This window comes from Ambystoma mexicanum, chromosome 4p (assembly GCF_040938575.1).
Source record: "Ambystoma mexicanum isolate Mex_15411 chromosome 4p, UKY_AmexF1_1, whole genome shotgun sequence".
Classification (NCBI taxonomy): domain Eukaryota; kingdom Metazoa; phylum Chordata; class Amphibia; order Caudata; family Ambystomatidae; genus Ambystoma; species Ambystoma mexicanum.
This window is the reverse complement of record NC_090927.1, coordinates 845,788,668-845,806,767: the sequence shown is the minus strand read 5'-3', so window position 1 is coordinate 845,806,767 and position 18,100 is coordinate 845,788,668. Positions and strand designations below refer to the sequence as shown.

At 47.7% G+C, this 18,100-nt stretch overlaps 23 non-coding genes and 42 pseudogenes across 23 annotated transcripts; all 65 read left to right on the top strand.

Moving 5' to 3' along the window:
• Window positions 1-26: 26 nt before the first annotated feature.
• Window positions 27-145, top strand: LOC138454811 (5S ribosomal RNA). The gene has a single exon (XR_011261470.1). It is a non-coding gene; the product is annotated as a 5S ribosomal RNA (ribosomal RNA).
• A 106-nt stretch (window positions 146-251) lies between these two features.
• LOC138459279 (5S ribosomal RNA) lies at window positions 252-360 on the top strand (annotated as a pseudogene).
• A 106-nt stretch (window positions 361-466) lies between these two features.
• LOC138455236 (5S ribosomal RNA) lies at window positions 467-585 on the top strand. Its single transcript, XR_011261877.1, has one exon. It is a non-coding gene; the product is annotated as a 5S ribosomal RNA (ribosomal RNA).
• Window positions 586-1,038: 453 nt separating this feature from the next.
• On the top strand, window positions 1,039-1,157 carry LOC138455246 (5S ribosomal RNA). The gene has a single exon (XR_011261886.1). It is a non-coding gene; the product is annotated as a 5S ribosomal RNA (ribosomal RNA).
• Window positions 1,158-1,263: 106 nt separating this feature from the next.
• LOC138455809 (5S ribosomal RNA) lies at window positions 1,264-1,381 on the top strand (annotated as a pseudogene).
• A 106-nt stretch (window positions 1,382-1,487) lies between these two features.
• LOC138464723 (5S ribosomal RNA) lies at window positions 1,488-1,606 on the top strand. Its single transcript, XR_011267301.1, has one exon. It is a non-coding gene; the product is annotated as a 5S ribosomal RNA (ribosomal RNA).
• Window positions 1,607-1,712: 106 nt separating this feature from the next.
• On the top strand, window positions 1,713-1,822 carry LOC138459897 (5S ribosomal RNA; annotated as a pseudogene).
• Window positions 1,823-1,927: 105 nt separating this feature from the next.
• Window positions 1,928-2,046, top strand: LOC138456506 (5S ribosomal RNA; annotated as a pseudogene).
• A 106-nt stretch (window positions 2,047-2,152) lies between these two features.
• On the top strand, window positions 2,153-2,271 carry LOC138455220 (5S ribosomal RNA). The gene has a single exon (XR_011261861.1). It is a non-coding gene; the product is annotated as a 5S ribosomal RNA (ribosomal RNA).
• A 322-nt stretch (window positions 2,272-2,593) lies between these two features.
• LOC138459801 (5S ribosomal RNA) lies at window positions 2,594-2,702 on the top strand (annotated as a pseudogene).
• Window positions 2,703-2,808: 106 nt separating this feature from the next.
• LOC138459857 (5S ribosomal RNA) lies at window positions 2,809-2,917 on the top strand (annotated as a pseudogene).
• A 106-nt stretch (window positions 2,918-3,023) lies between these two features.
• Window positions 3,024-3,142, top strand: LOC138461697 (5S ribosomal RNA). Its single transcript, XR_011264304.1, has one exon. It is a non-coding gene; the product is annotated as a 5S ribosomal RNA (ribosomal RNA).
• A 464-nt stretch (window positions 3,143-3,606) lies between these two features.
• Window positions 3,607-3,725, top strand: LOC138455776 (5S ribosomal RNA; annotated as a pseudogene).
• A 106-nt stretch (window positions 3,726-3,831) lies between these two features.
• LOC138455245 (5S ribosomal RNA) lies at window positions 3,832-3,950 on the top strand. The gene has a single exon (XR_011261885.1). It is a non-coding gene; the product is annotated as a 5S ribosomal RNA (ribosomal RNA).
• Window positions 3,951-4,056: 106 nt separating this feature from the next.
• LOC138458177 (5S ribosomal RNA) lies at window positions 4,057-4,165 on the top strand (annotated as a pseudogene).
• Window positions 4,166-4,619: 454 nt separating this feature from the next.
• LOC138455650 (5S ribosomal RNA) lies at window positions 4,620-4,738 on the top strand (annotated as a pseudogene).
• Window positions 4,739-4,844: 106 nt separating this feature from the next.
• Window positions 4,845-4,963, top strand: LOC138455773 (5S ribosomal RNA; annotated as a pseudogene).
• A 106-nt stretch (window positions 4,964-5,069) lies between these two features.
• Window positions 5,070-5,188, top strand: LOC138455365 (5S ribosomal RNA; annotated as a pseudogene).
• Window positions 5,189-5,295: 107 nt separating this feature from the next.
• On the top strand, window positions 5,296-5,414 carry LOC138454017 (5S ribosomal RNA). The gene has a single exon (XR_011260713.1). It is a non-coding gene; the product is annotated as a 5S ribosomal RNA (ribosomal RNA).
• Window positions 5,415-5,878: 464 nt separating this feature from the next.
• Window positions 5,879-5,997, top strand: LOC138456198 (5S ribosomal RNA; annotated as a pseudogene).
• A 106-nt stretch (window positions 5,998-6,103) lies between these two features.
• Window positions 6,104-6,212, top strand: LOC138459804 (5S ribosomal RNA; annotated as a pseudogene).
• A 106-nt stretch (window positions 6,213-6,318) lies between these two features.
• LOC138458850 (5S ribosomal RNA) lies at window positions 6,319-6,427 on the top strand (annotated as a pseudogene).
• A 106-nt stretch (window positions 6,428-6,533) lies between these two features.
• Window positions 6,534-6,642, top strand: LOC138459669 (5S ribosomal RNA; annotated as a pseudogene).
• Window positions 6,643-7,106: 464 nt separating this feature from the next.
• LOC138455869 (5S ribosomal RNA) lies at window positions 7,107-7,225 on the top strand (annotated as a pseudogene).
• A 99-nt stretch (window positions 7,226-7,324) lies between these two features.
• On the top strand, window positions 7,325-7,433 carry LOC138459708 (5S ribosomal RNA; annotated as a pseudogene).
• A 106-nt stretch (window positions 7,434-7,539) lies between these two features.
• Window positions 7,540-7,658, top strand: LOC138462449 (5S ribosomal RNA). Its single transcript, XR_011265045.1, has one exon. It is a non-coding gene; the product is annotated as a 5S ribosomal RNA (ribosomal RNA).
• A 106-nt stretch (window positions 7,659-7,764) lies between these two features.
• LOC138459276 (5S ribosomal RNA) lies at window positions 7,765-7,873 on the top strand (annotated as a pseudogene).
• Window positions 7,874-7,979: 106 nt separating this feature from the next.
• LOC138459725 (5S ribosomal RNA) lies at window positions 7,980-8,088 on the top strand (annotated as a pseudogene).
• Window positions 8,089-8,194: 106 nt separating this feature from the next.
• Window positions 8,195-8,313, top strand: LOC138463364 (5S ribosomal RNA). The gene has a single exon (XR_011265951.1). It is a non-coding gene; the product is annotated as a 5S ribosomal RNA (ribosomal RNA).
• A 106-nt stretch (window positions 8,314-8,419) lies between these two features.
• Window positions 8,420-8,538, top strand: LOC138456154 (5S ribosomal RNA; annotated as a pseudogene).
• A 464-nt stretch (window positions 8,539-9,002) lies between these two features.
• LOC138464970 (5S ribosomal RNA) lies at window positions 9,003-9,121 on the top strand. Its single transcript, XR_011267546.1, has one exon. It is a non-coding gene; the product is annotated as a 5S ribosomal RNA (ribosomal RNA).
• A 106-nt stretch (window positions 9,122-9,227) lies between these two features.
• LOC138457558 (5S ribosomal RNA) lies at window positions 9,228-9,336 on the top strand (annotated as a pseudogene).
• Window positions 9,337-9,442: 106 nt separating this feature from the next.
• Window positions 9,443-9,561, top strand: LOC138455405 (5S ribosomal RNA; annotated as a pseudogene).
• A 106-nt stretch (window positions 9,562-9,667) lies between these two features.
• On the top strand, window positions 9,668-9,776 carry LOC138457495 (5S ribosomal RNA; annotated as a pseudogene).
• A 106-nt stretch (window positions 9,777-9,882) lies between these two features.
• Window positions 9,883-10,001, top strand: LOC138454940 (5S ribosomal RNA). Its single transcript, XR_011261595.1, has one exon. It is a non-coding gene; the product is annotated as a 5S ribosomal RNA (ribosomal RNA).
• A 106-nt stretch (window positions 10,002-10,107) lies between these two features.
• Window positions 10,108-10,216, top strand: LOC138455704 (5S ribosomal RNA; annotated as a pseudogene).
• A 106-nt stretch (window positions 10,217-10,322) lies between these two features.
• LOC138454716 (5S ribosomal RNA) lies at window positions 10,323-10,442 on the top strand. The gene has a single exon (XR_011261381.1). It is a non-coding gene; the product is annotated as a 5S ribosomal RNA (ribosomal RNA).
• A 106-nt stretch (window positions 10,443-10,548) lies between these two features.
• LOC138457617 (5S ribosomal RNA) lies at window positions 10,549-10,657 on the top strand (annotated as a pseudogene).
• Window positions 10,658-10,978: 321 nt separating this feature from the next.
• On the top strand, window positions 10,979-11,097 carry LOC138457552 (5S ribosomal RNA; annotated as a pseudogene).
• A 453-nt stretch (window positions 11,098-11,550) lies between these two features.
• Window positions 11,551-11,669, top strand: LOC138453831 (5S ribosomal RNA). The gene has a single exon (XR_011260535.1). It is a non-coding gene; the product is annotated as a 5S ribosomal RNA (ribosomal RNA).
• A 106-nt stretch (window positions 11,670-11,775) lies between these two features.
• LOC138465229 (5S ribosomal RNA) lies at window positions 11,776-11,894 on the top strand. Its single transcript, XR_011267803.1, has one exon. It is a non-coding gene; the product is annotated as a 5S ribosomal RNA (ribosomal RNA).
• A 106-nt stretch (window positions 11,895-12,000) lies between these two features.
• On the top strand, window positions 12,001-12,119 carry LOC138465230 (5S ribosomal RNA). Its single transcript, XR_011267805.1, has one exon. It is a non-coding gene; the product is annotated as a 5S ribosomal RNA (ribosomal RNA).
• Window positions 12,120-12,225: 106 nt separating this feature from the next.
• Window positions 12,226-12,344, top strand: LOC138463099 (5S ribosomal RNA). The gene has a single exon (XR_011265686.1). It is a non-coding gene; the product is annotated as a 5S ribosomal RNA (ribosomal RNA).
• Window positions 12,345-12,450: 106 nt separating this feature from the next.
• Window positions 12,451-12,559, top strand: LOC138457615 (5S ribosomal RNA; annotated as a pseudogene).
• A 106-nt stretch (window positions 12,560-12,665) lies between these two features.
• LOC138461054 (5S ribosomal RNA) lies at window positions 12,666-12,784 on the top strand. The gene has a single exon (XR_011263696.1). It is a non-coding gene; the product is annotated as a 5S ribosomal RNA (ribosomal RNA).
• A 106-nt stretch (window positions 12,785-12,890) lies between these two features.
• On the top strand, window positions 12,891-13,009 carry LOC138458721 (5S ribosomal RNA; annotated as a pseudogene).
• A 453-nt stretch (window positions 13,010-13,462) lies between these two features.
• Window positions 13,463-13,580, top strand: LOC138455518 (5S ribosomal RNA; annotated as a pseudogene).
• Window positions 13,581-13,686: 106 nt separating this feature from the next.
• On the top strand, window positions 13,687-13,805 carry LOC138458362 (5S ribosomal RNA; annotated as a pseudogene).
• A 105-nt stretch (window positions 13,806-13,910) lies between these two features.
• Window positions 13,911-14,019, top strand: LOC138459394 (5S ribosomal RNA; annotated as a pseudogene).
• Window positions 14,020-14,125: 106 nt separating this feature from the next.
• Window positions 14,126-14,234, top strand: LOC138458200 (5S ribosomal RNA; annotated as a pseudogene).
• Window positions 14,235-14,340: 106 nt separating this feature from the next.
• Window positions 14,341-14,459, top strand: LOC138454021 (5S ribosomal RNA). The gene has a single exon (XR_011260717.1). It is a non-coding gene; the product is annotated as a 5S ribosomal RNA (ribosomal RNA).
• Window positions 14,460-14,565: 106 nt separating this feature from the next.
• LOC138455971 (5S ribosomal RNA) lies at window positions 14,566-14,674 on the top strand (annotated as a pseudogene).
• A 311-nt stretch (window positions 14,675-14,985) lies between these two features.
• LOC138463836 (5S ribosomal RNA) lies at window positions 14,986-15,104 on the top strand. The gene has a single exon (XR_011266421.1). It is a non-coding gene; the product is annotated as a 5S ribosomal RNA (ribosomal RNA).
• A 106-nt stretch (window positions 15,105-15,210) lies between these two features.
• LOC138456585 (5S ribosomal RNA) lies at window positions 15,211-15,319 on the top strand (annotated as a pseudogene).
• A 106-nt stretch (window positions 15,320-15,425) lies between these two features.
• LOC138458338 (5S ribosomal RNA) lies at window positions 15,426-15,534 on the top strand (annotated as a pseudogene).
• A 106-nt stretch (window positions 15,535-15,640) lies between these two features.
• LOC138455703 (5S ribosomal RNA) lies at window positions 15,641-15,749 on the top strand (annotated as a pseudogene).
• A 106-nt stretch (window positions 15,750-15,855) lies between these two features.
• LOC138455127 (5S ribosomal RNA) lies at window positions 15,856-15,975 on the top strand. The gene has a single exon (XR_011261769.1). It is a non-coding gene; the product is annotated as a 5S ribosomal RNA (ribosomal RNA).
• A 106-nt stretch (window positions 15,976-16,081) lies between these two features.
• Window positions 16,082-16,190, top strand: LOC138459217 (5S ribosomal RNA; annotated as a pseudogene).
• Window positions 16,191-16,296: 106 nt separating this feature from the next.
• Window positions 16,297-16,415, top strand: LOC138454670 (5S ribosomal RNA). The gene has a single exon (XR_011261338.1). It is a non-coding gene; the product is annotated as a 5S ribosomal RNA (ribosomal RNA).
• Window positions 16,416-16,521: 106 nt separating this feature from the next.
• On the top strand, window positions 16,522-16,630 carry LOC138456340 (5S ribosomal RNA; annotated as a pseudogene).
• Window positions 16,631-16,736: 106 nt separating this feature from the next.
• On the top strand, window positions 16,737-16,855 carry LOC138456153 (5S ribosomal RNA; annotated as a pseudogene).
• A 453-nt stretch (window positions 16,856-17,308) lies between these two features.
• LOC138456457 (5S ribosomal RNA) lies at window positions 17,309-17,417 on the top strand (annotated as a pseudogene).
• A 106-nt stretch (window positions 17,418-17,523) lies between these two features.
• Window positions 17,524-17,642, top strand: LOC138456467 (5S ribosomal RNA; annotated as a pseudogene).
• A 106-nt stretch (window positions 17,643-17,748) lies between these two features.
• LOC138459185 (5S ribosomal RNA) lies at window positions 17,749-17,867 on the top strand. The gene has a single exon (XR_011262551.1). It is a non-coding gene; the product is annotated as a 5S ribosomal RNA (ribosomal RNA).
• Window positions 17,868-17,973: 106 nt separating this feature from the next.
• LOC138459581 (5S ribosomal RNA) lies at window positions 17,974-18,082 on the top strand (annotated as a pseudogene).
• Window positions 18,083-18,100: the final 18 nt, after the last annotated feature.

Genomic DNA, 18,100 nt, shown 5'->3' with positions numbered 1-18,100 from the left:
AAAGTACAAAACTCACTAGGCCCAGAGCTTACAGCCACACCACACTGAATGCGCCCGATCTCGTCTGATCTCGCAAGCTAAGCAGTGTCGGGCCTAGTTAGTACCTGGATGGGAGTCCGCCTGGGAATACCAGGTGCTGTAGGCTTTTTTGTGCTCCAAGTTCAGGAAGTGAGCCATTTCTCAATTGCCTTTCAAAACTGCAAGGTCTAGCCGACTAGATGCTTAAAAGTACAAAACTCACTAGGCCCAGAGCCTACAGCCACACCACACTGAATTCGTCTGATCTCCGAAGCTAAGCAGTGTCGGGCCTCGTTAGTACCTGGATGGGAGACCGCCTGGGAATACCAGGTGCTGTAGGCTTTTTGGTGCTCCAAGTTCAGGAAGTGAGCCATTTCTCAATTGACTTTCAAAACTGCAAGGTCTAGCCGACTAGATGCTTAAAAGTACAAAACTCACTAGGCCCAGAACCTACGGCCACACCACACAGAATGCGCCCGATCTCGTCTGATCTCGGAAGTTAAGCAGTGTCGGGCCTAGTTAGTACCTGGATGGGAGACCGCCTGGCAATACCAGGTGCTGTAGGCTATTTTGTGCTCCATTATTAGTAATTGTGCAACTTCTCAATTACTTTTCAAATTTGGTATGTTTCCAAAATAATTGTATCCCGTTTTATAGCGGAAATGTTGGACAACATCATGAGGGCTGGAGCTCCCTATTTACATAGAATTAGCATACAGGTAGTGTGTTCATGGGTAATAAATCGACTTTCACATGTAATGCAGTACAGAGAATATTGAGTCCTTCAAGAGGCATGAAAGAAAGCCATTATTGTGTTGATTGTTCTCTCCACCTCCCTGCAACAGAAACAGGATGGATGGATTAAAGTTATCCTACCAGACATAGGAGTCCTGAATGGGCCCACCAGTCTTATATATCTCGCCTGATCGAGCGCTGAGCATGGTATCATGTTGCAAGTGGCTGCATGGCTTAGCTTACTAAATGCAAATGCATAAGAGTAATATTCCTAGCATTTCTAGAGCCTACGGCCACACCACACTGAATGCGCCTGATCTCGTCTGATCTCAGAAGCTAAGTACTGTTGGGCTTAGTTAGTACCTGGGTGGGAGACTGCCTGGGAATACCAGGTGCTGTAGGCTTTTTTGTGCTCCAAGTTCAGGATGTGAGCCATTTCTCAATTGACTTTCAAAACTGCAAGGTCTAGCCGACTAGATGCTTAAAAGTACAAAACTCACTAGACCCAGAGCCTACGGCCACACCACACTGAATGCGCCCGATCTCGTCTGATCTCGGAAGCTAAGCAGTGTCGGGCCTAGTTAGTACCGGATGGGAGAACACCTGGGAATACCAGATGCTGTAGGCTTTTTTCTGCTCCAAGTTCAGGAAGTGAGCCATTTCTCAATTGCCTTTCAAAACTGCAAGGTCTAGCCGACCAGATGCTTAAAAGTACAAAACTCACTAGGCCCAGAGCCTACGGCAACACCAAACTGAATGCGCCCGATCTCGTCTGATCTCGGAAGCTAAGCAGTGTCGGGCCTAGTTAGTACCGGGATGGGAGACCACCTGGGAATACCAGGTGCTGTAGGCTTTTTTGTGCTCCAAGTTCAGGAAGTGAGCCATTTCTCTATTGCCTTTCAAAACTGCAAGGTCTAGCCGACTAGATGCTTAAAAGTACAAAACTCACTAGGCCCAGAGCCTACGGCCACACCACACTGAATTCGTCTGATCTCCAAAGCTAAGCAGTGTGTGGGCCTAGTTAGTACCTGGATGGGAGACCGCCTGGGAATACCAGGTGCTGTAGGCTTTTTTGTGCTCCAAGTTCAGGAAGTGAGCCATTTCTCAATTGCCTTTCAAAACACAAGGTCTAGCCGACTAGATGCTTAAAAGTACAAAACTCACTAAGCCCAGAGCCTACTGCCACACCAAACTGAATGCGCCCGATCTTGTCTGATCTCGGAAGCTAAGCAGTGTCAGGCCTAGTTAGTACCTGGATGGGAGACCGCCTGGGATTACCAGGTGCTGTAGGCTTTTTTGTGCTCCAAGTTCAGGAAGTGAGCCATTTCTCAATTGCCTTTCAAAACTGCAAGGTCTAGCCGACTAGATGCTTAAAAGTACAAAACTCACTATGCCCAGCGCCTACTGCCACACCACACTGAATGCGCCCGATCTTGTCTGATCTCGGAAGCTAAGCAGTGTCAGGCCTAGTTAGTACCTGGATGGGAGACCGCCTGGGAATACCAGGTGCTGTAGGCTTTTTTGTGCTGCAAGTTCAGGAAGTGAGCCATTTCTCTATTGCCTTTCAAAACTGCAAGGTCTAGCCGACTAGATGCTTAAAAGTACAAAACTCACTAGGTCCAGAGCCTACGGCCACACCACACTGAATGCGTCTGATCTTGGTTGTTAAGCAGTGTCAAGCCTAGTTAGTACCTGGATGGGAGACCGCCTGGGAATACCAGGTGCTGTAGGCTTTTTTTGTGCTCCAAGTTCAGGAAGTGAGCCATTTCTCAATTGCCTTTCAAAACTGCAAGGTCTAGCCGACTAGATGCTTAAAAGTACAAAACTCACTAGGCCAAGAGCCTAAGGCCACACCACACTGAATGCGTCTAATCTCGGAAGCTAAGCAGTGTCGGGCCTAGTTAGTACCTGGTTGGGAGACCGCCTGGGAATACCAGGTGCTGTAGGCTTTTTTGTGCTCCAAGTTCAGGAAGTGAGCCATTTCTCAATTGCCTTGCAAAACTGCAAGGTCTAGACGACTAGATGCTTAAAAGTACAATACTCACTAGGCCCAGAGCCTACGGCCACACCACACTGAATTCGTCTGATCTCGGAAGCTAAACAGTGACGGGACTAGTTAGTACCTGGCTGGGAGACCACCTGGGAATACCAGGTGCTGTAGGCTTTTTTGTGCTCCAAGTTCAGGAAGTGAGCCATTTCTCAATTGCTTTTCAAAACTGCAAGGTCTAGCCGACTAGATGCTTAAAAGTACAAAACTCACCAGGCCCAGAGCCTACGGCCACACCACACTGAATGCACCCGATCTCGTCGGATCTCGGAAGCTAAGCAGTGTCGGGCCTAGTTAGTACCTGGATGGGAGACCGCCTGGGAATACCAGGTGCTGTAGGTTATTTTGTGCTCCATGATTAGTAATTGCGCAACTTCTCAATTACTTTTCATATTTGGTATGTTTCCAAAATAATTGTATCCCGTTTTATAGCGGAAATGTTGGACAACATCATGAGGGCTGGAGCTACCTATTTACATAGAATTAGCATACAGGTAGTGTGTTCATGGGTAATAAATCGACTTTCACATGTAATGCAGTACAGAGAATATTGAGTCCTTCAAGAGGCATGAAAGAAAGCCATTATTGTGTTGATTGTTCTCTCCACCTCCCTGCAACAGAAACAGGATGGATGGATTAAAGTTATCCTACCAGACATAGGAGTGCTGAATGGGCCCACCAGTCTTATATATCTCGCCTGATCGAGCGCTGATCGAGCGATGAGCGTGGTATCATGTTGCAAGTGGCTGCATGGCTTAGCTCACTAAATGCAAATGCATAAGAGTAATATTCTTAGCATTTCTAGAGCCTACGGCCACACCACACTGAATGCGCCCGATCTCGTCTGATCTCAAAAGCCAAGCAGTGTCAGGCCTAGTTAGTACCTGGATGGGAGACCGCCTGGGAATACCGGGTGCTGTAGGCTTTTTTGTGCTCCAAGTTCAGGAAGTGAGCCATTTCTCAATTGCCTTTCAAAACTGCAAGGTCTAGCCGACTAGATGCTTAAAAGTACAAAACTCACTAGGCCCAGAGCCTACGGCCACACCACACTGAATGCGCCCGATCTCGTCTGATCTCAGAAGCTAAGCAGTGTCAGGCCTAGTTAGTACCTGGATGGGAGACTGCCTGGGAATACCAGGTGCTGTAGGCTTTTTTGTGCTGCAAGTTCAGGAAGTGAGCCATTTCTCTATTGCCTTTCAAAACTGCAAGGTCTAGCCGACTAGATGCTTAAAAGTACAAAACTCACTAGGCCCAGAGCCTACGGCCACACCACACTGAATGCGCCTGATCTCAGAAGCTAAGCAGTGTCGGGCCTAGTTAGTACCTGGATGGGACACTGCCTGGGAATACCAGGTGCTGTAGACTTTTTTGTGCTCCAAGTTCAGGAAGTGAGCCATTTCTCAATTGCCTTTCAAATTTGGTATGTTTCCAAAATAATTGTATAGCGGAAATGTTGGACAACATCATGAGGGCTGGAGCTACCTATTTACATAGAATTAGCATACAGGTAGTGTGTTCATGGGTAACAAATCGACTTTCACATGTAATGCAGTACAGAGAATATTGAGTCCTTCAAGAGGCATGAAAGAAAGCCATTATTGTGTTGATTGTTCTCTCCACCTCCCTGCAACAGAAACAGGATGGATGGATTAAAGTTATCCTACCAGACATAGGAGTCCTGAATGGGCCCACCAGTCTTATATATCTCGCCTGATCGAGCGCTGATCGAGCGATGAGCGTGGTATCATGCTGCAAGTGGCTGCATGGCTTAGCTTACTAAATGCAAATGCATAATAGTAATATTCTTAGCATTTCTAGAGCCTACGGCCACACCACACTGAATGCGCCCGATCTCGTCTGATCTCGGAAGCTAAGCAGTGTCGGGCTTAGTTAGTCCCTGGATGGTAGACCGCCTGGGAATACCAGATGCTGTAGGCTTTTTTGTGCTCCAAGTTCAGGAAGTGAGCCATTTCTCAATTGCCTTTCAAAACTGCAAGGTCTAGCCGACTAGATGCTTAAAAGTACAAAACTCACTAGGTCCAGAGCCTACGGCCACACCACACTGAATGTGCCCGATCTCGTCTGATCTCGGAAGCTAAGCAGTGTCAGGCCTAGTTAATACCTGGATGAGAGACCACCTGGGAATACCAGGTGCTGTAGGCTTTTTTGTGCTCCAAGTTCAGGAAGTGAGCCATTTCTCAATTGCCTTTCAAAACTGCAAGGTCTAGCCGACTAGATGCTTAAAAGTACAAAACTCACTATGCCCAGAGCCTACGGCCTCACCACACTGAATGCGCCCAATCTCGTCTGATCTCAGAAGCTAAGCAGTGTCGGGCCTAGTTAGTACCTGGATGGGAGACCGCCTGGGAATACCAGGTGCTGTAGGCTTTTTTTGTGCTCCAAGTTCAGGAAGTGAGCCATTTCTCAATTGCCTTTCAAAACTGCAAGGTCTAGCCGACTAGATGCTTAAAAGTACAAAACTCACTAGGCCCAGAGCCTAAGGCCACACCACACTGAATGCGCCCGATCTCGTCTGATCTCGGAAGCTAAGCAGTGTCGGGCCTAGTTAGTACCTGGATGGGAGACCGCCTGGGAATACCAGGTGCTGTAGGTTATTTTGTGCTCCATGATTAGTAATTGCGCAACTTCTCAATTACTTTTCAAATTTGGTATGTTTCCAAAATAATTGTATCCCGTTTTATAGCGGAAATGTTGGACAACATCATGAGGGCTGGAGCTACCTATTTACATAGAATTAGCATACAGGTAGTGTGTTCATGGGTAATAAATCGACTTTCACATGTAATGCAGTACAGAGAATATTGAGTCCTTCAAGAGGCATGAAAGAAAGCCATTATTGTTTTGATTGTTCTCTCCACCTCCCTGCAACAGAAACAGGATGGATGGATTAAAGTTATCCTACCAGACATAGGAGTCCTGAATGGGCCCACCAGTCTTATATATCTCGCCTGATCAAGCGCTGATCGAGCGATGAGCCTGGTATCATGTTGCAAGTGGCTGCATGGCTTAGCTTACTAAATGCAAATGCATAAGAGTAATATTCTTAGCATTTCTAGAGCTTATGGCCACACCACACTGAATGTGCTCGATCTTGTCTGATCTTGGAAGCTAAGCAGTGTCAGGCCTAGTTAGTACCTGGATGGGAGACCGCCTGGGAATACCAGGTGCTGTAGGCTTTTTTGTGCTGCAAGTTCAGGAAGTGAGCCATTTCTCTATTGCCTTTCAAAACTGCAAGGTCTAGCCGACTAGATGCTTAAAAGTACAACACTCACTAGGTCCAGAGCCTACGGCCACACCACACTGAATGTGTCTTATCTTGGTTGCTAAGCAGTGTCGGGCCTAGTTAGTACCTGGATGGGAGACCGCCTGGGAATACCAGGTGCTGTAGGCTTTTTTGTGCTCCAAGTTCAGGAAGTGAGCCATTTCTCAATTGCCTTTCAAAACTGCAAGGTCTAGCCGACTAGATGCTTAAAAGTACAAAACTCACTAGGCCCAGAGCCTAAGGCCACACCACACTGAATGCGCCTGATCTCGGAAGCTAAGCAGTGTCGGGCCTAGTTAGTACCTGGATGGGAGACCGCCTGGGAATACCAGGTGCTGTAGGATTTTTTGTGCTCCAAGTTCAGGAAGTGAGCCATTTCTCAATTGCCTTTCAAAACTGCAAGGTCTAGCCGACTAGATGCTTAAAAGTACAACACTCACTAGGCCCAGAGCCTACGGCCACACCACACTGATTTCGTCTGATCTCGGAAGCTAAGCAGTGTCAGGCCTAGTTAGTACCTGGATGGGAGACCGCCTGGGAATACCAGGTGCTGTAGGTTATTTTGTGCTCCATGATTAGTAATTGCGCAACTTCTCAATTACTTTTCAAATTTGGTATGTTTCCAAAATAATTGTATCCCGTTTTATAGCGGAAATGTTGGACAACATCATGAGGGCTGGAGCTACCTATTTACATAGAATTAGCATACAGGTAGTGTGTTCATGGGTAATAAATCGACTTTCACATGTAATGCAGTACAGAGAATATTGAGTCCTTCAAGAGGCATGAAAGAAAGCCATTATTGTGTTGATTGTTCTCTCCACCTCCCTGCAACAGAAACAGGATGGATGGATTAAAGTTATCCTACCAGACATAGGAGTCCTGAATGGGCCCACCAGTCTTATATATCTCGCCTGATCGAGCGCTGATCGAGCGATGAGCGTGGGATCATGTTGCAAGTGGCTGCATGGCTTAGCTCACTAAATGCAAATGCATAAGAGTAATATTCTTAGCATTTCTAGAGCCTACGGCCACACCACACTGAATGCGCCCGATCTTGTCTGATCTCAGAAGCTAAGCAGTGTCAGGCTTAGTTAGTACCTGGATGGGAGACCGCCTGGGAATACCGGGTGCTGTAGGCTTTTTTGTGCTCCAAGTTCAGGAAGAGAGCCATTTCTCAATTGCCTTTCAAAACTGCAAGGTCTAACCGACTAGATGCTTAAAAGTACAAAACTCACTAGGCCTACGGCCACACCACACTGAATGCGCCTGATCTCGGAAGCTAAGCAGTGTCGGTTCTCGTTAGTACCTGGAGGGGAGACCGCCTGGGAATACCAGGTGCTGTAGGCATTTTTGTACTCCAAGTTCAGGAAGTGAGCCATTTCTCAATTGCCTTTCAAAACTGCAAGGTCTAGCCGACTAGATGCTTAAAAGTATAAAACTCACTAGGCCCAGAGCCTACGGCCACACCACACTGAATGCGCCCGATCTCATCTGATCTCGGAAGTTAAGCAGTGTCGGTCCTAGTTAGTACCTCGATGGGAGACCGCCTGGGAATACCAGGTGCTGTAGGCTTTTTTGTGCTCCAAGTTCAGGAAGTGAGCCATTTCTCAATTGCCTTTCAAAACTGCAAGGTCTAGCTGACTAGATGCTTAAAAGTACAAAACTCACTAGGCCCAGAGCCTACGGCCACACCACACTGACTGCGTCTGATCTCAGAAGCTAAGCAGTGTCGAGCCTAGTTAGTACGTGGATGGGAGACCACCTGGGAATACCAGGTGCTGTAGGCTTTTTTGTGCTCCAAGTTCAGGAAGTGAGCCATTTCTCTATTGCCTTTCAAAACTGCAAGGTCTAGCCGACTAGATGCTTAAAAGTACAAAACTCACTAGGCCCAGAGCCTATGGCCACACCACACTGAATGGGCCCGATCTCGGAAGCTAAGCAGTGTCAGGCCTAGTTAGTACCTGGATGGGAGACGGCCTGGGAATACCAGGTGCTGTAGGCTTTTTTGTGCTCCAAGTTCAGGAAGTGAGCCATTTCTCAATTGCCTTTCAAAACTGCAAGGTCTAGCCGACTAGATGCTTAAAAGTACAAAACTCACTAGGCTCAGAGCCTATGGCCACACCACACTGAATGCGCCCGATCTCATCTGATCTCGGAAGCTAAGCAGTGTCAGGCCTAGTTAGTACCTGGATGGGAGACCGCCTGGGAATACCAGGTGCTGTAGGCTTTTTTGTGCTCCAAGTTCAGGAAGTGCGCCATTTTTCAATTGCCTTTCAAAACTGCAAGGTCTAGCCGACTAGATGCTTAAAAGTACAAAACTCACTAGGACCAGAGCCTACGGCCACACCACACTGAATGCGCCCAATCTCGTCTGATCTCGGAAGCTAAGCAATGTCAGGCCTAGTTAGTACCTGGATGGGAGACCTCCTGGCAATACCAGGTGCTGTAGGCTATTTTGTGCTCCATGATTAGTAATTGCGCAACTTCTCAATTACTTTTCAAATATGGTATGTTTCCAAAATAATTGTATCCCGTTTTATAGCGGAAATGTTGGACAACATCATGAGGGCTGGAGCTACCTTTTTACATAGAATTAGCATACAGGTAGTGTGTTCATGGGTAATAAATCGACTTTCACATGTAATGCAGTACAGAGAATATTGAGTCCTTCAAGAGGCATGAAAGAAAACCATTATTGTGTTGATTGTTCTCTCCACCTCCCTGCAACAGACACAGGATGGATGAATTAAAGTTATCCTACCAGACATAGGAGTCCTGAATGGGCCCACCAGTCTTATATATCTCGTCTGATCGAGCGCTGATCGAGCGATGAGCGTAGTATCATGTTGCAAGTGGCTGCATGGCTTAGCTTACTAAATGCAAATGCATAAGAGTAATATTCTTAGCATTTCTAGAGCCTACGGCCACACCACACTGAATGCGCCCCATCTCGTCTGATCTCGGAAGCTAAGCAGTGTTGGGCCTAGTTAGTACCTGGATGGGAGACCGCCTGGGAATACCAGGTGCTGTAGGCTTTTTTGTGCTTCAAGTTCAGGAAGTGAGCCATTTCTCAATTGCCTTTCAAAACTGCAAGGTCTAGCCGACTAGATGCTTAAAAGTACAAAACTCACTAGGCCCAGAGCCTACGGCCACACCACACTGAATGCGCCCGATCTCAGAAGCTAAGCAGGGTCGGGCCTAGTTAGTACCTGGATGGGAGACCACCTGGGAATACCAGGTGCTGTAGGCTTTTTTGTACTCCAAGTTCAGGAAGTGAGCCATTTCTCAATTGCCTTTCAAAACTGCAAGGTCTAGCTGACTAGATGCTTAAAAGTACAAAACTCACTAGGCCCAGAGCCTACCGCCACACCACACTGAATGCGCCCGATCTCGTATGATCTCGGAAGCTAAACAGTGTCAGGCCTAGTTAGTACCTGGATGGGAGACCGCCTGGGAATACCAGGTGCTGTAGGCTTTTTTGTGCTCCAAGTTCAGGAAGTGAGCCATTTCTCAATTGCCTTTCAAAACTACAAGGTCTAGCTGACTAGATGCTTAAAAGTACAAAACTCACTAGGACCAGAGCCTACGGCCACACCACACTGAATGTGCCTGATCTCGGAAGCTAAGCAGTGTCGGGCCTAGTTAGTACCTGGATGGGAGACCGCCTGGGAATACAAGGTGCTGTAGGCTTTTTTGTACTCCAAGTTCAGGAAGTGAGCCATTTCTCAATTGCCTTTCAAAACTGCAAGGTCTAGCTGACTAGATGCTTAAAAGTACAAAACTCACTAGGCCCAGAGCCTGCGGCCACACCACACTGAATGCGCCCGATCTTGTCTGATCTCGGAAGCTAAGCAGTGTCAGGCCTAGTTAGTACCTGGATGGGAGACCGCCTGGGAATACCAGGTGCTGTAGGCTTTTTTGTGCTCCAAGTTCAGAAAGTGAGCCATTTCTCAATTGCCTTTCAAAACTGCAAGGTCTAGCCGACTAGATGCTTAAAAGTACAAAACTCACTAGGCCCAGAGCCTACGGCCACACCACACTGAATGCGCCCGATCTCGGAAGTTAAGCAGTGTCGGGCCTAGTTAGTACCTGGATGGGAGACCGCCTGGGAATACCAGGTGCTGTAGGCTTTTTTGTGCTCCAAGTTCAGGAAGTGAGCCATTTCTCAATTGCCTTTCAAAACTGCAAGGTCTAGCCGACTAGATGCTTAAAAGTACAAAACTCACTAGGCCCAGAGCCTACAGCCACACCACACTGATTGCGCCCGATCTCGTCTGATCTTGGAAGCTAAGCAGTGTCGGGCCTAGTTATGTACCTGGATGGGAGACCGCCTGGGAATACCAGGTGCTGTAGGCTTTTTTGTGCTCCAAGTTCAGGAAGTGAGCCATTTCTCAATTGCCTTTCAAAACTGCAAGGTCTAGCCGACTACATGCTTAAAAGTACAAAACTCACTAGGCCCAGAGCCTACGGCCACACCACACTGAATGCGCCCGATCTCAGAAGCTAAGCAGGGTCGGGCCTAGTTAGTACCTGGATGGGAGACCGCCTGGGAATACCAGGTGCTGTAGGCTTTTTTGTACTCCAAGTTCAGGAAGTGAGCCATTTCTCAATTGCCTTTCAAAACTGCAAGGTCTAGCTGACTAGATGCTTAAAAGTACAAAACTCACTAGGCCCAGAGCCTACGGCCACACCACACTGAATGCGCCTGATCTCGGAAGCTAAGCAGTGTCTAAACTAGTTAGTACCTGGATGGGAGACCGCCTGGGAATACCAGGTGCTGTAGGCTTTTTTGTGCTCCAAGTTCAGGAAGTGAGCCATTTCTCAATTGCCTTTCAAAACTGCAAGGTCTAGCCGACTAGATGCTTAAAAGTAAAAAACTCACTAGGCCCAGAGCCTACGGCCACACCACACTGAATGCGCCCAATCTTGTCTGATCTCGGAAGCTAAGCAATGTCAGGCCTAGTTAGTACCTGGATGGGAGACCTCCTGGCAATACCAGGTGCTGTAGGCTATTTTGTGCTCCATGATTAGTAATTGCGCAACTTCTCAATTACTTTTCAAATTTGGTATGTTTCCAAAATAATTGTATCCCGTTTTATAGCGGAAATGTTGGACAACATCATGAGGGCTGGAGCTACCTTTTTACATAGAATTAGCATACAGGTAGTGTGTTCATGGGTAATAAATCGACTTTCACATGTAATGCAGTACAGAGAATATTGAGTCCTTCAAGAGGCATGAAAGAAAACCATTATTGTGTTGATTGTTCTCTCCACCTCCCTGCAACAGACACAGGATGGATGAATTAAAGTTATCCTACCAGACATAGGAGTCCTGAATGGGCCCACCAGTCTTATATATCTTGCCTGATCGAGCGATGAACGTGGTAACATGTTGCAAGTGGCTGCATGGCTTAGCTTACTAAATGCAAATGCATAAGAGTAATATTCTTAGCATTCATAGAGCCTACGGCCACACCACACTGAATGCACCCGATCTCGTCTGATCTCGGAAGTTAAGCAGTGTCAGGCCTGGTTAGTACTTGGATGGGAGACCGCCTGGGAATACCAGGTGCTGTAGGCTTTTTTGTGCTCCAAGTTCAGGAAGTGAGCCATTTCTCAATTGCCTTTCAAAACTGCAAGGTCTAGCCGACTAGATGCTTAAAAGTACAAAACTCACTAGGCCCAGAGCCTACGGCCACACCACACTGAATGCGCCCGATCTCGTCTGATCTCAGAAGCTAAACAGTGTCGGGCCTAATTAGTACCTGGATGGGAGACCGCCTGGGAATACCAGGTGCTGTAGGCTTTTTTGTGCTCCAAGTTCAGGAAGTGAGCCATTTCTCAATTGCCTTTCAAAACTGCAAGGTCTAGCCGACTAGATGCTTAAAAGTACAAAACTCACTAGGCCCAGAGCCTACAGCCACACCACACTGAATGCGCCCGATCTCGTCTGATCTTGGAAGCTAAGCAGTGTCGGGCCTAGTTAGTACGTGGATGGGAGACCGCCTGGGAATACCAGGTGCTGTAGGCTTTTTTGTACTCTAAGTTCAGGAAGTGAGCCATTTCTCAATTGCCTTTCAAAACTGCAAGGTCTAGCTGACTAGATGCTTAAAAGTACAAAACTCACTAGGCCCAGAGCCTACGGCCACACCACACTGAATGCGCCCAATCTCGTCTGATCTCGGAAGCTAAGCAGTGTTGGGCCTAGTTAGTACCTGGATGGGAGACCGCCTGGGAATACCAGGTGCTGTAGGCTTTTTTGTGCTCCAAGTTCAGGAAGTGAGCCATTCCTCAATTGCCTTTCAAAACTGCAAGGTCTAGCCGACTAGATGCTTAAAAGTACAAAACTCACTAGGCCCAGAGCCTACGGCCACACCACACTGAATGCGCCCGATCTCAGAAGCTAAGCAGGGTCGGGCCTAGTTAGTACCTGGATGGGAGACCGCCTGGGAATACCAGGTGCTGTAGGCTTTTTTGTACTCCAAGTTCAGGAAGTGAGCCATTTCTCAATTGCCTTTCAAAACTGCAAGGTCTAGCTGACAAGATGCTTAAAAGTACAAAACTCACTAGGCCCAGAGCCTACGGCCACACCACACTGAATGCACCTGATCTCGTCTGATCTCAGAAGCTAAGCAGTGTCGGGCCTAGTTAGTACCTGGATGGGAGACCGCCTGGGAATACCAGGTGCTGTAGGCTTTTTTGTGCTCCAAGTTCAGGAAGTGAGCCATTTCTCAATTGCCTTTCAAAACTGCAAGGTCTAGCCGACTAGATGCTTAAAAGTACAAAACTCACTAGGCTCAGAGGCTACGGCCACACCACACTGAATGCGCCCAATCTCGTCTGATCTCAGAAGCTAAGCAATGTCAGGCCTAGTTAGTACCTGGATGGGAGACCTCCTGGCAATACCAGGTGCTGTAGGCTATTTTGTGCTCCATGATTAGTAATTGCGCAACTTCTCAATTACTTTTCAAATTTGGTATGTTTCCAAAATAATTGTATCCCGTTTTATAGCGGAAATGTTGGACAACATCATGAGGGCTGGAGCTACCTTTTTACATAGAATTAGCATACAGGTAGTGTGTTCATGGGTAATAAATCGACTTTCACATGTAATGCAGTACAGAGAATATTGGGTCCTTCAAGAGGCATGAAAGAAAACCATTATTGTGTTGATTGTTCTCTCCACCTCCCTGCAACAGACACAGGATGGATGAATTAAAGTTATCCTACCAGACATAGGAGTCCTGAATGGGCCCACCATTCTTATATATCTCGCCTGATCGAGCGATGAGCGTGGTATCATGTTGCAAGTGGCTGCATGGCTTATCTTACTAAATGCAAATGCATAAGAGTAATATTCTTAGCATTCCTAGAGCCTACGGCCACACCACACTGAATGCACCCGATCTTGTCTGATCTCGGAAGTTAAGCAGTGTCTGGCCTAGTTAGTACCTGGATGGAGACCGCCTGGGAATACCAGGTGCTGTAGGCTTTTTTGTGCTCCAAGTTCAGGAAGTGAGCCATTTCTCAATTGCCTTTCAAAACTGCAAGGTCTAGCCGACTAGATGCTTAAAAGTACAAAGCTCACTAGGCCCAGAGCCTACGGCCACACCACACTGAATGCGCCCGATTTCGTCTGATCTCAGAAGCTAAGCAGTGTCGGCCCTAGTTAGTACCTGGATGGCAGACCGCCTGGGATTACCAGATGCTGTAGGCTTTTTGTACTCCAAGTTCAGGAAGTGAGCCATTTCTCAATTGCCTTTCAAAACTGCAAGGTCTAGCCGACTAGATGCTTAAAAGTACAAAACTCACTAGGCCCAGAGCCTACGGCCACACCACATTGAATGCGCCTGATCTCAGAAGCTAAGCAGTGTCGGGCCTAGTTAGTGCCTGGATGGGATTCTGCCTGGGAATACCAGGTGCTGTAGGCTTTTTTGTGCTCCAAGTTCAGGAAGTGAGCCATTTAGCAATTGCCTTTCAAAACTGCAAGGTCTAGCTGACTAGATGCTTAAAAGTACAAAACTCACTAGGCCCAGAGCCTACGGCCACACCACACTGAATGCGCCTGATCTCAGAAGCTAAGCAGTGTCGGGCCTAGTTAGTGCCTGGATGGGATTCCGCCTGGGAATACCAGGTGCTGTAGGCTTTTTTGTGCTCCAAGTTCAGGAAGTGAGCCATTTCTCAATTGCCTTTCAAAACTGCAAGTTCTAGCCGACTAGATGCTTAAAAGTACAAAACTCACTAGGCCCAGAGCCTACAGCCACACCACACTGAATGCGCCCGATCTCGTCTGATCTCGGAAGCTAAGCAGTGTCGGGCCTAGTTAGTACCTGGGTGGGAGACAGCCTGGGAATACCAGGTGCTGTAGGCTTTTTTGTGCCCCAAGTTCAGGAAGTGAGCCATTTCTCAATTGCCTTTCAAAACTGCAAGGTCTAGCCGACTAGATGCTTAAAAGTACAAAACTCACTAGGCCCAGAGCCTACAGCCACACTACACTGAATGCACCCGATCTCGGAAGCTAAGCAGTGTCGGGCCTAGTTAGTACCTGGATGGGAGACCGCCTGGGAATACCAGGTGCTGTAGGCTTTTTTTGTGCTCCAAGTTCAGGAAATGAGCCATTTCTCAATTGCCTTTCAAAACTGCAAGGTCTAGCCGACTAGATTCTTAAAAGTACAAAACTCACTAGGCACTGAATGCGCCCGATCTCGTCTGATCTCGGAAGCTAAGCAGTGTCGGGCCTAGTTATTACCTGGATGGGAGACCGCCTGGGAATACCAGGTGCTGTGGGCTTTTTTTGTGCTCCAAGTTCAGGAAGTGAGCCATTTCTCAATTGCCTTTCAAAACTGCAAGGTCTAGCCGACTAGATGCTTAAAAGTACAAAACTCACTAGGCCCAGAGCCTACGGCCACACCACACTGAATGCGCCCGATCTCGTCTGATCTCGCAAGCTAAGCAGTGTCGGGCCTAGTTAGTACCTGGATGGGAGACCGCCTGGGAATACCAGGTGCTGTAGGCTTTTTTGTGCTCCAAGTTCAGGAAGTGAGCCATTTCTCAATTGCCTTTCAAAACTGCAAGGTCTAGCCGACTAGATGCTTAAAAGTACAAAACTCACTAGGACCAGAGCCTACGGCCACACCACACTGAATGCACCTGATCTCGGAAACTAAGCAGTGTCGGGCCTAGTTAGTACCTGGATGGGAGACCGCTTGGGAATACCAGGTGCTGTAGGCTTTTTTGTACTCCAAGTTCAGGAAGTGAGCCATTTCTCAATTGCCTTTCAAAACTGCAAGGTCTAGCTGACTAGATGCTTAAAAGTGCAAAACTCACTAGGCCCAGAGCCTACGGCCACACCACACTGAATGCGTCTGATCTCGGAAGCTAAGCAGTGTCAGGCCTAGTTAGTACCTGGATGGGAGACCGCCTGGGAATACCAGGTGCTGTAGGCTTTTTTGTGCTCCAAGTTCAGGAAGTGAGCCATTTCTCAATTGCCTTTCAAAACTGCAAGGTCTAGCCGACTAGATGCTTAAAAGTACAAAACTCACTAGGCCCAGAGCCTACGGCCACACCACACTGAATGCGCCCGATCTCGGAAGTTAAGCAGTGTCGGGCCTAGTTAGTACCTGGATGGGAGACCGCCTGGGAATACCAGGTGCTGTAGGCTTTTTTGTGCTCCAAGTTCAGGAAGTGAGCCATTTCTCAATTGCCTTTCAAAACTGCAAGGTCTAGCCGACTAGATGCTTAAAAGTACAAAACTCACTAGGCCCAGAGCCTACAGCCACACCACACTGAATGTGCCCGATCTCGTCTGATCTTGGAAGCTAAGCAGTGTCGGGCCTTGTTATGTACCTGGATGGGAGACCGCCTGGGAATACCAGGTGCTGTAGGCTTTTTTGTGCTCCAAGTTCAGGAAGTGAGCCATTTCTCAATTTCCTTTCAAAACTGCAAGGTCTAGCCGACTAGATGCTTAAAAGTACAAAACTCACTAGGCCCAGAGCCTACGGCCACACCACACTGAATGCGCCCGATCTCAGAAGCTAAGCAGGGTCGGGCCTAGTTAGTACCTGGATGGGAGACCGCCTGGGAATACCAGGTGCTTTAGGCTTTTTTGTACTCCAAGTTCAGGAAGTGAGCCATTTCTCAATTGCCTTTCAAAACTGCAAGGTCTAGCTGACTAGATGCTTAAAAGTACAAAACTCACTAGGCCAGGAGCCTGCGGCCGCACCACACTGAATGCGCCCGATCTCGTCTGATCTCAGAAGCTAAGCAGTGTCGGGCCTAGTTAGTACCTGGATGGGAGACCGCCTGGGAATACCAGGTGCTGTAGGCTTTTTTGTGCTCCAAGTTCAGGAAGTGAGCCATTTCTCAATTGCCTTTCAAAACTGCAAGGTCTAGCCGACTAGATGCTTAAAAGTAAAAAACTCACTAGGCCCAGAGCCTACGGCCACACCACACTGAATGCGCCCGATCTCGGAAGTTAAGCAGTGTCAGGCCTAATTAGTACCTGGATGGGAGACCGCCTGGGAATACCAGGTGCTGTAGGCTTTTTTGTGCTCCAAGTTCAGGAAGTGAGCCATTTCTCAATTGCCTTTCAAAACTGCAAGGTCTAGCCGACTAGATGCTTAAAAGTACAAAACTTACTAGGCCCAGAGCCTACGGCCACACCACACTGAATGCGCCCAATCTCGTCTGATCTCGGAAGCTAAGCAATGTCAGGCCTAGTTAGTACCTGGATGGGAGACCTCCTGGCAATACCAGGTGCTGTAGGCTATTTTGTGCTCCATAATTAGTAATTGCGCAACTTCTCAATTACTTTTCAAATTTGGTATGTTTCCAAAATAATTGTATCCCGTTTTATAGCGGAAATGTTGGACAACATCATGAGGGCTGGAGCTACCTTTTTACATAGAATTAGCATACAGGTAGTGTGTTCATGGGTAATAAATCGACTTTCACATGTAATGCAGTACAGAGAATATTGAGTCCTTCAAGAGGCATGAAAGAAAACCATTATTGTGTTGATTGTTCTCTCCACCTCCCTGCAACAGACACAGGATGGATGAATTAAAGTTATCCTACCAGACATAGGAGTCCTGAATGGGCCCACCAGTCTTATATATCTTGCCTGATCGAGCGATGAACGTGGTAACATGTTGCAAGTGGCTGCATGGCTTAGCTTACTAAATGCAAATGCATAAGAGTAATATTCTTAGCATTCCTAGAGCCTACGGCCACACCACACTGAATGCACCTGATCTCGGAAGTTAAGCAGTGTCTGGCCGAGTTAGTACCTGGATGGGAGACCGCCTGGGAATACCAGGTGCTGTAGGCTTTTTTGTGCTCCAAGTTCAGGAAGTGAGCCATTTCTCAATTGCCTTTCAAAACTGCAAGGTCTAGCCGACTAGATGCTTAAAAGTACAAAACTCACTAGGCCCAGAGCCTACGGCCACACCACACTGAATGCGCCCGATCTCGTCTGATCTCAAAAGCTAAGCAGTGTCGGGCCTAGTTAGTACCTGGATGGGAGACTGCCTGGGATTACCAGATGCTGTAGGCTTTTTTGTACTCCAAGTTCAGGAAGTGAGCCATTTCTCAATTGCCTTTCAAAACTGCAAGGTCTAGCCGACTAGATGCTTAAAAGTACAAAACTCACTAGGCCCAGAGCCTACGGCCACACCACACTGAATGCGCCCGATCTCGTTTGATCTCGGAAGCTAAGCAGTGTCGGGCCTAGTTAGTACCTGGATGGGAGACCGCCTGGGAATACCAGGTGCTGTAGGCTTTTTTGTGCTCCAAGTTCAGGAAGTGAGCCATTTCGCAATTGCCTTTCAAAACTGCAAGGTCTAGCTGACTAGATGCTTAAAAGTACAAAACTCACTAGGCCCAGAGCCTACGGCCACACCACACTGAATGCGCCCGATCTTGGAAGCTAAGCAGTGTCGAGCCTAGTTAGTGCCTGGATGGGAGACCGCCTTGGAATACCAGGTGCTGTAGGCTTTTTTGTGCTCCAAGTTC